The sequence below is a fragment of the Phoca vitulina genome, unplaced genomic scaffold, assembly GCF_004348235.1.
Source record: "Phoca vitulina isolate PV1807 unplaced genomic scaffold, GSC_HSeal_1.0 scaffold4, whole genome shotgun sequence".
In the NCBI taxonomy this organism is placed as follows: domain Eukaryota; kingdom Metazoa; phylum Chordata; class Mammalia; order Carnivora; family Phocidae; genus Phoca; species Phoca vitulina.
This window is the reverse complement of record NW_022589707.1, coordinates 67,031,946-67,048,234: the sequence shown is the minus strand read 5'-3', so window position 1 is coordinate 67,048,234 and position 16,289 is coordinate 67,031,946.

The following is a 16,289-nucleotide window of genomic DNA, read 5'->3' as shown; positions in this document are numbered from 1 at the left end:
CAATTCATGACGCTCACCATAGCACATACCCTCCCCAATGTCTATCACCCGGCCACCCCATCCCTCCCACCCCCCACCACTCCAGCAACCCTCAGTTTGTTTCCTGAGATTAAGAATTCCTCATATCAGTGAGGTCATATGATACATGTCTTTCTCTGATTGACTTATTTTGCTCAGCATAATACCCTCCAGTTCTATTCACGTCGTTGCAAATGGCAAGATTTCATTCCTTTTGATGGCTGCATAATATTTCATTGTATATATATATACACCACCTCTTCTTTATCCATTCATCTGTCGATGGACATCTTGGCTCTTTCCACAGTTTGGCTATTGTGGACATTGCTGCTATAAACATCGGGGTGCACATACCCCTTCAGATCCCTACATTTGTATCTTTGGGCTAAATACCCAGTAGTGCAATTGCTGGGTTGTAGGGTAGCTCTATTTTCAACTTTTTGAGGAAACTCCATATTGTTTTCCAGAGTGGCTGCACCAGCTTGCATTCCCACCAACCATGTAGGAGGGTTCCCCTTTCTCCGCATCCCCACCAACATCTGTTGTTTCCTGACTTATTAATTTTAGCCGTTCTGACTGGTGTGAGGTGGTATCTCATTGAGGTTTTGATTTGGATTTCCCTGATGCCGAGCAATGTTGAGCGCTTTTTCATGTGTCTGTTGGCCATTTGGATGTCTTCTTTGGAAAAATGTCTGTTCATGCCTTCTGCCCATTTCTTGATTGGATCATTTGTTCTTTGGGTGTTGAGTTTGATAAGTTCTTTATAGATTTGGGATACTAGCCCTTTATCTGATATGTCATTTGCAAATATCTTCTCCCATTCTGTCAGTTGTCTTTTGGCTTTGTTGACTGTTTCTTTTGCTGTGCAAAAGCTTTTTATCTTAATGAAGTCCCAATAGTTCTTTTAAGCACTTTGTAAGTAAGTAACCTTAATCTTTTAAGCACTTTGCATATGTTTACTCAACTTAATTCTCATGATAAACCTATGAGCTTGGGATCATTGTTGTCTGCTCTTGATAGATAGGAAAACTGAGGCAATAAGAGGTGATACAGGTTTCCCAACATCACAAAGCTAGCAAATGGTGAAACTAGAATTGGAACTTGGGCAGTCTGGCTTTTTTTTTTTTTCAGATTTTATTTATTTAATTTTAGAGAAAGAGTAAGTAGGGAGGGGCAGAGAGAGAGAGAGAACCTTAAGCAGACTCCACATTAAGGGTGGACTCCAAGGTGGGGTTTGATGATCCCAGGACCCTGAGATCATGACCTGATCTGAAATCAAGAGTCATATGCTCAACTGACTGAGCCACCCAGATGCCCCTGCCTTTTGAGCTCTCAGCCATGCTACTACCTTGCCTCTGAGTTCTCAGCATGGGTAAGGAGGGATAGACACCAAGTCTGCTCATTGAGGTGTATACTGATACATACTTTCTGGAAAGCAATTTGTGTGTAAACACACACAAATGCACACACATATCATAGTTTCAAAGAACTTTAATTGCTTAATGCTAAGAAAAACCTAAATATTAGATAATGAAAATCAGAGCGTAAAATTGTCCATACAGTATGAGACCCACATGAAGATGTCAGCCATGGATAACATGGGGAAATAAGTTTCTAGGTGATTTTTTTAAAGCATACTTTCCTATTTTTAAAAATTTCCTAAAATGACCTGTATATCGGGGCACCTGGGTGGCTCAGTCGTTAAGCATCTGCCTTCGTCTCAGGTCATGATCCCAGAGTCCTGGGATTGAGCCCCGCATCGGGCTTCCTGCTCAGCGGGAAGCCTGCTTCTCCCTCTCTCCCTCCCCCTGCTTGTGTTCTCTCTTTCGCTGTGTCTCTGTCAAATAAATAAATAAAATCTTTAAAAAAATAAAATAAAATGACCTATAGTCCAAAATCTCTATAAAATCCTATCTAAATGTTAAAATAAAAAAATAGTAACCTGTGGGCTCCTTAAACCTTACAGGGGTTACAGGTTAAAGACTATAAAAGAGGGTTATCTGTTCAATACTTATCCTTTGTTTATTTGCCCACTTAAGTAGGCTGAAAAGAGAAAAAAGCCCTAAGCCATGACAGTTACATTTGACTCACTAATTCAACAAATACTGTTTGTGGGCATTCTTTGTGCTACACGTATTTTAGGGATACTGCAGCAAACAAAAATATATCAACTATTCTGCACTTGTGGCATTTTCATTTCAGCAGGGAGGGACAAACAATAAACATACGTGATAAACAAGAAGAATAAAAGAGTAATAGCATTAAAGATTTATGGAAGGTGCTACATTAAGTGATATTTATGCAAAGACAAAAAGAAGTATGAGAAGAAGGTATCTAAGGAAGAGCATTTCATGCAGAGAGAACAGTTAACATGAAAGCCTGGGGTGGGAGTACACTAGGTTTGCTGGAGAGCAGCAAGGAGGCCATATAGCACATGGGAAGTTGGACTGGAGAATGGGGAGGAGGTTGGAGACAAATATAGTCTGTGTAGGGTTCTATGGGGCACTGTTAGAACTTTGCATTATACTCTAAATGAGTATAGGTTTAACCAATGGAGTAATGCCATCTGACTTAACTTCAAAAGGCTTACTGTGAATGTTGGGTGAAGAGACGCTAGGGGCCAGGATAGAGGCACGAAGACCAGTGAGAAGACTATTGCAGTAGTTCACATGTGAGATAAGTGGAACTTGAATTAGTTGCGTACATAGTAGTGGATCATATGCGGAACAATCAAATTTGGGATACGTTGTGAAGGTAGACTTAATAAAATTTGCCAATGGAATCAATGTTGGGTGTAAAGAAAGAGGGAGATCAAAAATGACTCTAGAGTAAGAGAAAAAAAAGACTCTTGGAGTAAAAGAACAAAGCTAATTTCACTTAAATGATGCAACACCTCTTGCCCTTCCACATCAGTCCAGCCCATTTTTAGTCCTGCCATTTTCTTTTCTTTTTTTTTTTTTAAAGATTTTATTTATTTATTTGAGAGAGAGAGAATGAGAGAGAGCACATGAGAGGGGGGAGGGTCAGAGGGAGAAGCAGACTCCCTGCCGAGCAGGGAGCCCGATGCGGGACTCGATCCAGGGACTCCAGGATCATGACCTGAGCCGAAGGCAGTTGCTTAACCAACTGAGCCACCCAGGTGCCCCTTGTCCTGCCATTTTCTGAGGTAACATGGGGAACTGCCATGCCTTTGTGATTCCCCAACACCCTGAGTTATTCTTTTGACCAATCTGTGAGCCTCTTGGGGAAGGATATTATCCTACTATTATTTTTATCTTCAATACTTGGTACAGTGCCTGGCATGTAGTAGGTGCTCCATGTAATATTTGTTGAATGGATATATTACTCACTTAATTGAGTGATTAATTAAATGAGTAAATAATTATTGGATTTTCTGTATAGTCATGACAATTTATTCTCTTTCCTTTTCAGGGTAGAATAAAATTAGTAAATTAAATGTGTTTATGTGTGTAATAAGGTTTCTTTTATTCGAGGCAGTTTTGGGTTTCATTTTTCAAATTGTTTTCATAAATTACATATTCTAATCAACATGTAATTATTAAGCTGGTCACCAGATCCTCTGGCAAGTGTCCCAGAACCACCAGCTGGGCCCTAATCAAAAATACTACTTCAGTTCAGAGGGGCACGGAGCCTGTTCAGTGGGGATGACTAAGATGTTATATTCCTGGGTATTGGGAGCTTCATAAATATTTCTGATAACTGGATCTGAAAACCTGAAAACTATTTTTAACTTTTTCTTTTCTTTTCTTTTTTTTTTTTTTTTTTACTAGCCATGACAGTTCTTCCTTTATAGATAAGTAGGCCCCCATTCTGCATTTCGTCATTCTCGTGTATCTAAGCAATTATAACCTCAAGCCCAGATTTCTGTGGTTTTCTTCTAACCGATATCTTATCAGCCATGCGAGGCTCCTGCCCTTCTTCCTCTTTCCATGTTATTTACCACTTTGATGATTCTTCCTAAGGATTCATTATGTCATTCTTCTTAGAAAGACTTTAAGAAATCTCCCCTTTAGCCAAAAGCTACTGCCCAGATTCCTCAGCCTGATTTGCCAGGTATCTTCAATTCTGACTAGTATTTATGGAATGGCTCCCTGTGTGAGACATGACACTATATCACCTTGCCTTTGTTCTCTCACTGTATTGCTCACACTTCCCTCCCTAGGTAGAGAATCCTCTGTGCTGTTTCCCTTCCTCTCTGTATTGCAACTCTCTGTATAATTCTCATTTCTGCCTTTCATCTGATGATGAGCATACCTTGTAACTCCTTATTGTCAGTGGGAAAGCTGCGTAACCTACCTGAGCATCCCTCCTGCACACCACCTGTCAGCTCCAGCTCTCCCCACCCGAGCTCTCTCTTCTGAAGTAACACTGTACCGCATGCATTTCACAAATTTTTCTTGTATTGTAAAATTCTTCACATTTTCATATGAATTTTATATTTCCAACTAGACTGTTATAATTCCCTTGTAGGCAGAGGGTATATATCTTCTTTTCTTTATGTCCCTAATTTTTCAGTTATCTCACATAGTTTCATATACTGTGAATTGTTAATAAGTGCATATTGCCTTGATCTAAGAAGTATCATGGTGGATGTTAAACATCTTTTTTTTTTAATTTTTAATTTTTTAATATTTTTTAAAGATTTTATTTATTTGAGAGAGAGAGAGAGAGAGCATGAGTGTGGGGGAGGTGCAGAGGGAGAGGGAGAAGCCACCTGGGTGGCTCAGTTGGTTAAGCAACTGCCTTCGGCTCAGGTCATGATCCTGGAGTCTCCTGGATCATGACCTGAGCTGAAGGCAGACGCTTAACTGACTGAGCCACCCAGGTGCCCCATACATCTTTTATATCAAATTCTATATAACACTCAGGAGCCAGCTTGTGACTTCCAGGGTTGGGGATTCACAGCCATTACGCATGTATTCACCTGTGACCGCAATGTCTATTCTTATTGAGCTGCTTGTCCTTGATTTAATCTTAGCCTGCAATGTAAACTTTATAAATTATATAAAAATGCATTTGTGATATCTATTGTCCATTTGTGGCATCTATTAAGCTGCTTTGCAGAGTCAGTATAGCATGGAAATGGGACAACAGAGATCTTAGAGTCAGTCAGACTGGAAGTAAAATCCCAGATTCACATTTTTTTTCACTCTAGTAACAGGAAATATCATTTCTCTAGTCCTTGTTTTCTTTTCAGTACAGTAGTACAGATAATACTAGTACTTTGTAAGATTGTAATGAGACATGTATGTAAGGCACTTAAAATAGTACTTGAGAGTAAGCCCTCCATAAATTTTAGAAATTATTATTATTACTAGCATTATCATCATCATCTTTATTATTGTTATTAAGGTACAACAAGGCCTCATTTATTCAAAGACTCTATTATAATAATACCAGTCATATTAAAAATGTAAGCAAGAGGGGAAAAATTGAGGGCTAGGACCTCCAACAAAGTACCTGTCAAAAAACCTTTTTTTTAAATACTTTACGCCTTTGTAAAGTAGAACCACTCTAGCCTTCCATATTTTGTGTAAAATAGGTAGAACAGAAGCCACTAATTCATCCTGTCAGTACTGAGATACAAAGATTAGTTAAAAATAAACCAAAGAGGGGCGCCTGGGTGGCTCAGTCATTAAGCGTCTGCCTTTGGCTCAGGTCATGATTCCAGGGTCCTGGGATCAAGACCCTCATTGGGCTCCCTGCTCGGCGGGAAACCTGCTTCTCTCCCTCCAACTCCCCTGCTTGTATTCCCTCTCTCGCTCTTGTCTCTCTCTCTCTCTGTCAAATAGATAAATAAAATCTTTAAAAAAAAAAAATAAACCAAAGAATCATAGAATAAAAGTATAAAACTTAAGAAAAATTAGAAAAACTTGGGAGCTACTTAATTTAGGATAAGTAGCCTCAGATATTACAAAATAAAATCTTGAGGATCTCATTTGTTGTACCTAAATCATATAATTGATTTATCAATTACACATATAAATATACAAATAATTACAAATATAATCACATTGCCAGAAAATAGCAAAAAAAGGTAAAATTATTTATGATAAACCCTGTTTAAGAAAAAAAAGAAAAGAGAGTAGATATTTCTGTATAAGAACATTTTATTAACTTTGAGAACCTATAGACTATCCAATTGAAACTAACATTTTCCACACAGTTGTATATCACCACCTCCTAAAATACCTCTAAAATGGTAGTAATAGGACTTTTAAAATGGTGTAAGGTACATGGACAAAGAATTTGGAGAGGAGAGAGGAGAAAGTAATAAAAATTTTATTAACTGGAAAGCAGATAATGTGGCAAATGACCTAGCAGATGTGAGAATGCTGAATTCTATCAGCAGTGGTGAGGTCACTGACTTAAAAATACAATTTCCCAAGAGGCTCAAGCTTTGGTTACTTCTTGTTACCCATAGAGATAAAGATAAATGAGGGGCTAAAATGATTATTCAAAAGATTCTTTAACAGACAGTTGGGTACACAAGCTCCCTTCTCCCATTTCACTGACGGGCTTACTACTCTCCATTCTAGCAGAACAGAGTAGTTTTAGTCTCCTGAGATAGCAAAACGAAGAATTTCTGCATTGTCTGAGACTTCCAGGTTTCTTCTCCTACTCTAGCCCAGAACATTGGCAGACAGACTTACCCTTCCAGGCAGGAGAGGGTCAACACTCCAGTGCTGGCATGGGTCAGCCAGAGGAGTGATGCCCTCACAAAATGACCAACTTGGTGACCTTACAGAAAATTTTGTGAGCAACCAACAGAAGGACCCAGTCAGCTTTCTAGTGCTTCAAAATTAAATATGAAAGAGAGAGAAAGTAAAAAAAAAAGTAGCTTTAAGGAAGCAATATCAGGGAGGAAAAAACAAACCACTCTGCTCCCGTTATTATTATATGCAATGAAATGAAAGATGACAGAGTCCATAAATAAGACCTTTATTCAATGGTGAAATAAAAAAGGATAATTCAGGGAACAAAAAGAGCTCTAGAAATTTTAAATATGCAGTAAAAACTAAAACTTCAATGAAAGAATTGCAAGATAAAGTTGAAGAACTCTCCAGGACGTAATTTTTTTTTTTTTTTTTTTTAAGATATGAGCAATAGAAGAGCACTATAAAGAGAACTATAAAGAAACTAGAAGACTATTCCAGGAAGCCCAGCATTTGTGAAATAGGATTTCTAGAAAGGGGGAAAAAGAAATGGAGGAAAGGAAATCATTAACAAATGCAAGTAGATTTTCTAGAATAGGAATATGAGATTGCAGAATTTTCTATTAGTTTCCTAACTGAAGGGATGACAGCCACAACCACATAACTGACATTCCAGTACAGTAATGGAAAAAAAAAAAAAAAAAAAAAGGAAGATCCTGCAACTTTCCAGAGAGGAAAATAAATTTAATACAATATCTAATATAAAGCATTCAATGTCTTAGCGGCATGATTGGAAGCCAGAAAACACTGGAGAATGTCTTCAAAATTCTAAGGAAAATACTTTCTCAGGAGACTATTGAAGGACGTATTCCACAAAAAAGAAGGTAAGAGAAAGAGGAGGATCCATAGAGCTGGAATGCCAACCCAAGGGAAAGGAGAAGAAAATTGCCAGGGTGATGGTGAAGGGAGATCCTGTTTTATATTGGGTTCCCTCAGAACAAGAACTTGGTAATGGTTCATGTGGGAGATAATCCCAGGGAGCAGGAGTGAGGGAATGCGGTGGGGGGGCAGGGGGAGTGAGAAAAAGAAAGAGGAAAAGGCAATATAAAAATACCCTTATTAGGGCCACAGTGAGCAACTAAGACTCAATTCTAGAGGACCACTGTGAGAAGCATCTGTAGTGGCCCCAAGGATTGTTCCCTTGCAAGAGAGGAGGCCGCACCTCTCATTCAATGGCTGCCATCCCAGTTGTTTGAACTTACGCCTGAAGGTTAACTCTTCCTCTCTCCTGGGCCATGTTTGGGGGTGGGCTAGGCACCAAGTGGGAGGGCAGAAAGTCATACAAAGAGAGCTTGAGATGGGATGATGCCAGAACAAGGTAAGTCTGAGATCACAGGGCACAGTCTACCCCAGCTGCCGCTGAAATCAGAGAAGTGGAGACAATTTGAGGTGGGAAAGCGCAAGTGGCTGCTGCAGGTCCCGAACTGTCATGCCTACAGCGCCGTTCTCTGCAAGTCGTAATTCTTCAGAAGAGTTCCTCAACAAGGTGGACTGGAGAGAATCTCTTGGTTTTTTAACATAAGTAAGGACAGGTGAGGGGAAAGCGTCAGCCTAGATGAGTGGATAAGGGAACAGAATACTCAGTAATAGGGGAAAAAATACATTATTAGCTGCAAGGAAGACTATTATTGAGCAATAAAGGAAAGCTATCATAGTTTGGTGCCGCAATAGTATCATTTACATGGTAGTAATAATAAAAATGTTGAATACTGAGCTAACCAAGATTATGATAAAACTACATTGAGAGTTGTCGGGGCAGGGAATATTCATTGGGGGTGTGTGTGAAAGAATAAGATGCCAAAACTAGTGCCTACAATTTTAAAAGTTAGAAATAGCAATACAAGTGTAGTAGTTACACATGTAGAATACATCAGGAAGCAAAATGAAAAATTTCATGTTTTTGCATGGTAGAGGCTTTCTGAACAATGGAAATCAGGATGCTATAAAGAGAGAGAATGTCTCTTCTTCCCCGCCAGACCCATTTGTTCTTCACACCACTAAGGCTGTTGGACCCATAACTACTTGTCCTTCAAGTAGCCATCTGCTACCATTCAGAGGGTAATAAATAAATTAATTAATTAATAAAAACTTCTTATCTCCCCCAGAGCCAAATACCTAACACTTGAGGGAAGATACCTTCCCCTGTTCCTCTAAGAAAGGCTTTCAGTCTCTGTCTCTGTGTCTCTTACTGCAGGGGAGAGGGGCAGATGTGACAGCACCGTATAATCTCCCAATTTCAGAATTTCTGAATTCAGAAATACAGACCCCTTGCAAGTGAAGTCAAGGGAGAGCCTGTTTTATATTGGGTTTCCTCAAAATGGCCTGCAACAAAAACTTGAGAAATCATTGCTCTGTGGATAAAACGGAATATGGAGAACTGAGACAGGGTATTCTGTGAGTAAACAGTTGGTCTGCCTCTGATACAGAAACCTAACATTACCGTTAAGATAAAATAAATGCATATAGATATAAAACCTTACCAGAATTACATACTAATGAATCATCTGAAAAAAAATTGAATTTGGTTATTTCAAGATTGGGAAAAAGGGATGGAGTCAAGCACAGACCTGCTGTTTCTTATGAGAAGGCTTGGATAATCTATTTGACTCTTGAAACTATGTGCGCATGTAAGGTTGATATTAGTAAACTTTGAACTAAAATTTTAAATGATCACCTGTAAATGCCATTTTCCCACAAGAAGGGAAACTATTTTGCATTATCCAAATAATTATATTGACCTTAAAATTTGCATGAGTAAAATATCTTTACATAACAGTTTGATTTTCATTTACTGAATTGTTTGCTATACTCTTACTAAGTAAAAGATGTATTAACCTATGTTACACACCTGTGGTTCGGCTCATGAATTCGAGAGGTAAGAGGGTACATGGTTAAAAAGGCTGGGCTTATACTGTAATTATTTAAGTATGGCTACAAATGGCCTTCAAAGAGTGCCTTGGGATTTTTTCATTTTCCCTGGGTCAATACCTTTCCTCTCCAGGACCTTTTGCTACAAATGTAATTGCAGTTTATCAAGGCAGTTAGTCACACACAAGGGATTTCTGAGATGCCAGTTTGAGAAAGTCTGCACAGTATTTTTCTATCTGCTATCAGCTGTAAAACTTGGTGACACAAAGGTTTTATCCTCATCCCACATTTTTCTTCTTAACCTTGAACAGTACTTTGTGTATTACAGTTATCTCAATAGCTTTTGTTGAAAAATAGATGAAAATGGTCTAAGGAACTGTTACTACATTTTGATATTAACATGAAATTTGCCATTTCAAAGAGGGAGAATGCTAAATAAGATGTAATGTGAATTTCCTATACGTGTTGCAGATCTGAAGTTATTACCTAAACAGAACCTATTGCTTCTTGTATGAATGTTATTTTTTTCTGTAACCAGGAATTTGATAGACTTTATTTAAGGGGTCTTGGAAACTAAAGTTTTGGACAGTTTCTTTCAGTGACATATTATCTTTTCTGCATAATTTAATAATATCTTTAAATATTTATAATTTATATTCCCATTTGGTAGCTTAGTTGCCATTAAAATTCTTCTGAGAAAAGTTCATTTTTTTTAAAACATAATATTATCATTATCATTATTTATTTGTCAGATGAAGAGGGAGGATAATGGCTAGCAAGGAAAGTGGGATAAAGTAACTTTTAAAAATAAACTTTTCATTTGGGGATAATTTAAGATTTACAGAGAGTTGCTAAAAACCCTCATCCAGTTTCAGCTTCCCCCAGTGTTATCAGCTTCCACTGTCACCTGCATTTGTCAAAACTAAGAAACCAGCATTGGGACATTATTTTTAATTAAATACTTCACTTTACTTGGATTTTACCGGTTTTTTAATTAATGCCTTTTTTTCTCTTCCACAATCTAGTCTAGTCTGTCATATCCCATTTAGTCATCTTATCTCTTAGTGTCTCTGATCTTTGATAGTTTTTCAGATTTTTCTTGTATTCAATGGCTTTGATAGTTTTGACAGTGCCACTCAGGTATTTTGTAGAGTTTCCTTCAATATGCATTTGTCTGGTATATTTTTCACCATTAGACTGGGATTATGAGCTTTTAGAAAATATACAGATGATGTGCCTTTTTCATCACTTTATGTCAGGGGTATATTACAACCAACTTGAGAGTAGAGATGACTTCGTGGGCATATGTCCTAAGCAGCTACACAGGACTCCACAGTCAGAAGGACCCTATGCTTGGCTTAATGCTTTACTGTTGCCATCTTGACATTCTTAATTTTATCTTTGAATTTGTGATTTGTAAGAGAATGATGGGAGCATGCACACAAGTTAACATGTGTAGTGTTCCTTGCTTCTCCATTTTCATATAGTGTTCACCATGCCGCATGAATACAGAATTGCAATGGATAAACGATTCATGGGAGTTCAGCAAGACCCAAAGTACATGGCAAGCATGTTTCTTTGACAATTAAGTGGGGTTGCTTATAACTGGAGAGGCCACATGTTCTGTTTGAACCAGATCTTGCTTCATAGATAGAAGGCAACGTAATAAAATGAACAAAGGACCCCACTGTATCCTTCTTTACTTGTGTTACTTCCATATAGTAATCAACCACTTAAAATGGGAGGAATTTCATAACCAACCCTTACACACATATGTAACTTTTGAGACAGGAGGAGGATATTTTAGAGAAAGTGAAATATATAATGACCATTAGGTAATTAATTTATATCCTGAATCTTCACCTACACAGGGAACAGTGGCTTGGAGAAATATATATTACAGAGAACCAAGACAGAATATTATATTTCATGACAGAAATTTACTCTTCCTTGACAGGGGAATGCAATTTGGGCATTTCTACCCACATTTTTTAATAAATCATTTGGGGAAACCCCAGCTAATCCTATTGATTCCCAGACCCCCTTTTCAGATATTTATGGGCAATATAGAGTTGTATAAATATTTATAATATTAATTTATAACGTGTTAATTAGAATTTAAGTAATTATCAAAATTTTAAATTAATTCAGTTTAATTATATGTACAATGATTTGCTTAATATTTACATAAAATTCATATTTATATTGCAATCAAAATAATTTAAATGTATTTAATACAATTTATTTAAAGTTTATTTTTAACTCTGGATGCCTGGTATTATGCCAGTTATTATGCATATTGTTTCTTAGGCTATACGTTAGGCAAATCTTCCTTAAGATTTATATCAGTATCTCCAAGGTCATGAGAACAAATCAACATAGCATTATGAATTTTATGAATCAGCTTGATCCTTTAATTTTAGAATTTGAATATTATTAAAAAAAAAAAGCAGAATGCATCTCAAGATCAAATTGGTGCTTAATAAAGAACAAAATCAGCTCCTCAAATTTATAGCCATCAGTTGGCAATCACCCTGAAAGTAATGCATTTGGTAAAACTTCAGAAATGGACTAGATCTGAAACAAAAGATTGCCCTTGTCATGTGTTCAGTGGTGCCTCCTCCCCCACACCTCACTTCATATGTTGAAATCCTAACCCTCCATACCTCAGAATGTGAACTTATTTGAAAATGAGGTCTTTGTAGATGTAACTACTTAAGTTAGGATGAGGGCATAGTGAAGTAAGGTAGGTCCCTAAGTAAGTATGGCTAGTGTTCTTATAAAAAGGGAAAATTTGGAGAAATTGAGGTACACTGGGAGAGTACCAAGTGAAGATGAAGGCTGAGTTGGGGAATGTCAAAGATGTCAGCAGGACACCAGAAGTCTTCAGAAGGAATCAACCTTGCAGAAACCTTGATCTCAGATAAGCCAGGAAAAATTTCCCTATTTTAAGATCAGTTGATTAGCAACCTTAATGACATCTACAACCTGAATTCCCTTCTGCTATGTAACAGGTTCCTGGTATTTGGATGTGTACATCTTTGATGGGGACATTATTCTCCCTACCACAAATGTCAAGGAAAATAAGGATAAAAAGGTAACAAGGTCAAGAGGAGGAAAACAGTGGACCTAGTTAGTAATTCAAAAATCTTATTTTTTCAAAAAAGTGAACAAAAAAGACATATCACTCATTAACTTGATGAAGAAAGGAAGTATGAAGGTAGAAACTAAGACAAAATAAGAGGTAAGCATTGTATCCGAAGAAATTTTTTAAAAATCATGAGATTACTATTGCAGCCATCTATGAAAAAAGAATTGAAAATGCAGATGAAATGGATAATTTCCTAAAGAAATTGTGATTACCAAAATTCACTTAATTAAAATAATAGCAAGCAAATCTTACATGCAGGACATGGTTTCTAAATATCATTTCCTGATAAAAGGGACAGGGCCCCTTGAAGATTTTAAATATGAATGGTATAAATTATAAGATGAATCTGGAACATTTTGTATTTTCAGAAAATAAAAAAGGACTGAAAAATAATGAGGGAATTAGTATAGGATAAAGTTTCCAACTTCCAGTGCCTAAATCTGGGACAAGTTGAGAAAAAAAATCTAGATTGTAACTCAGAAGAAAATACATATACATAAGTCTATACAGGTACAAAGAAATGACTCACTAAATAAATAAATAAATAAATAAATAAATAACTGGTACATTTTTTATAGTAGAATATAATTAATAAGTGTGGATGGAATGATGGACATAGAAAACCACCATTAGACAAAACACCGTAGTAGTAATAGTAACAGACAGAATCTAAAATTAGTGGCCAAAATAGGATGAGACACAGGAAATTTGCATAAACTTGAAATATCTTCCCACAAGATTCTTAAAAATATAAAAACGAAAAGGGATACTTTACAGTGCGGAAACATGAGAGCCACCATCTCAACTAAGTGATCAATGTTAACGTCATTGGTAATAAATCATACCAGCGTCATTTATCACTTGATATTGTTAGAGAAGGGCCAAACATGATTTCTGTGTGTTTTGTTTTTGGCAAAAATAAGTGACCTCATTCTAATCATGAGAAAATATTACACAGTCAAATTGAGGGGAATTTTACAAAATAAGTGGTCAGTACTTTGCAATAGTGTCAGTGTCACACAGGAAAAAAAAAAAAGGCTAAGCAAGACCACAGATTGAAGAATGAGGAGACAGCATTTAATTGAAATCTGAGATCCTGAATGGAATCCTGTACCAGAGAAAAGAACATTACTAGGAAAAATGAAAGCCAAAAAAGAATAGAGCTGTGTATTAGTTGTTAGTTTTGTAAAACATTAATTTCCTGTTCTTTCATAAATATTCTATGGTTCTGTATGGTATTAACATTATGGGTGGGGAAGGAAACTGTACTCTTTTAACATTTTTTTTCTGTAAATCTAAAAGTATTTCAAAATAAGAATTTTTGAAAGGTGTGGAAAAGATGTACTATGCAAACTCTAATAAAAAGAAGGCTGGAGAGCTATATTTATCTAAGACTAAGTAGACTTCAGAACAAGGAATATTACCAGAGATAAAGGGGGAATAATTCACCAAGTGCACTAATTCACCAAAAAGACGTAATAACACTACATGTGTTTGCACCTAACAACAATGCTTCAAACTACATGAAGCAAAAACTGATAGCACTCACCAGGGAAAATAAACAAATCCACAATTATACTTGGAGGATGTAATATTCCTCTTTCTGTAATCAGTAGACCAAACAGACAGAAAATCACTAAGGATGTGGAAAAATACTATCAATCAACTTAACCTAGTCAGTACTTATAGAATAACAAATATCAAGAGAATACAGACTGTCTTCAAATATATGATGGAATGTTAAACAAGATGGACCATATTATGAGCCACTAAAAATAGTTATGGAAGGATTATAATCCTACAAAATATGACCTATGACCATAATGGAATTATACTAGGAGAAAAAGAGAACTTCTTCAACCTGAAAAAGAGCCTCTACAAAAGTCTTACAGCTAACATCATATTCAGTTGTGAATGTTTTCCACCCAAGATTGGGAATAAAGCAGGAATGTCTTCTTTCACCATTTCTATTCACATCCCATAGTGCTCCTAGCCAGTGTCGTAAAGCAAGAAGGAGAAACAAAGGACACAAAGGAAGAAATCAAACTATCTTTGCAAACAATGTGATCGTTGAGTTAGAAAATTCCAAAGGATGTTGAAAAAAGTTACTACTTGGGTGGGGTCACGGGATATAAGCACAGTAGGCAAAAATCAAATCTATATCCTAGCAATGAACAATAAAAAAATGAAGTAAAAAGTACCATTTACAATTGCACCAAAAACATAAAATAGGGATAAAATCTATCAAAATATGTGAAATTTTTTATACTAAATAGTATAAAGCTTTGATCATAGCCATCAAAGAAGACTTCAGTAAGTGAACAAATTAATGTGTTCCTGGATTGGAAAATTCATTATTACTAATATATCAATTGTCCCCAAACTGATCTGTAGATTGAATGCAATCCCAACCCCAAAGAAGAACAAGTAGTTTGTACTTGATTTCAATACCTATGAGAAAGCAACAGTAATCATTAGAATGTGGTATTAGTGAAAAGATAGACACAATGGAAGAGATTAGAGTATCCAGAAATAGACCCACACAAATATGGTCAATTAACTGACAAATTTCCAAGGCAGTTCAGTGGAGAAGGAATGGTCTTTTAATAAGTTGTGCTGGAGCAACCTGACATCCATATGCAAAAATATTGAACCTTGACCTATACTTCACACCCATACACAAAAAGTAACTCAAATGAATTATAGAACTATATGTAAAAATTAAGTTATAAAATTTCTAAAAGAAAACATGAGGAAGTCTTTGTGACTTTAGATTTGGCAAAGATTTTTTGGATATAACACACATGCACAAAAACACCATAAAATAAAGTGATAAATTGGACATCAAAATTAAAAGCATCTGCTGTTCTAATTTCTTTGTTAAGAAATTAAGATAAGTCACAGACTTGAAGAAAATATTTGCAAAACACACATCTAAGATCTGATACCTGAAATACATGAAGAACTCTCACAACTCCATATAAAGTAAATGACAGAGGACCTCAAATTTGAACATACATTTATCAGAGAAGAATTACAGATGGCCAATAAGTACATGAAAAGATTACCAGTGTTATTAATCAATAAGAAATGCCAACTAAAGCCATAATTCAATAACACAGTACATCTATTAGAGTTGTGAAAGGAAAGGAGGGAGGAAAGGGCAAGGAAGGGAAATAAAGAAAAGCAAAGGAAAAAGAGGAAAAACACATAATTGATAGCAGCTGAAAATCTGATACATTGCTGATAATGCAAAGTAGTGCAACCACTCTAGAAAACAGTCGGCAGTTTCTCATAAAACCAAATATATGTTTACCATATGACCCAGCTATTCCACTCCTAGGTAATTACTAAAGGAAAACGAAGATATTCACACAAAAACTTTAATGGGAATATTTATAGCAGCTTTTTTCACTATTTGCCCAGTTATGGAAACAACACAAATGTCCTTCAACTGGTAAATGTATAGCCACAAAACAGATAGTACACAACACCAGAAATGAATGAACTAATGA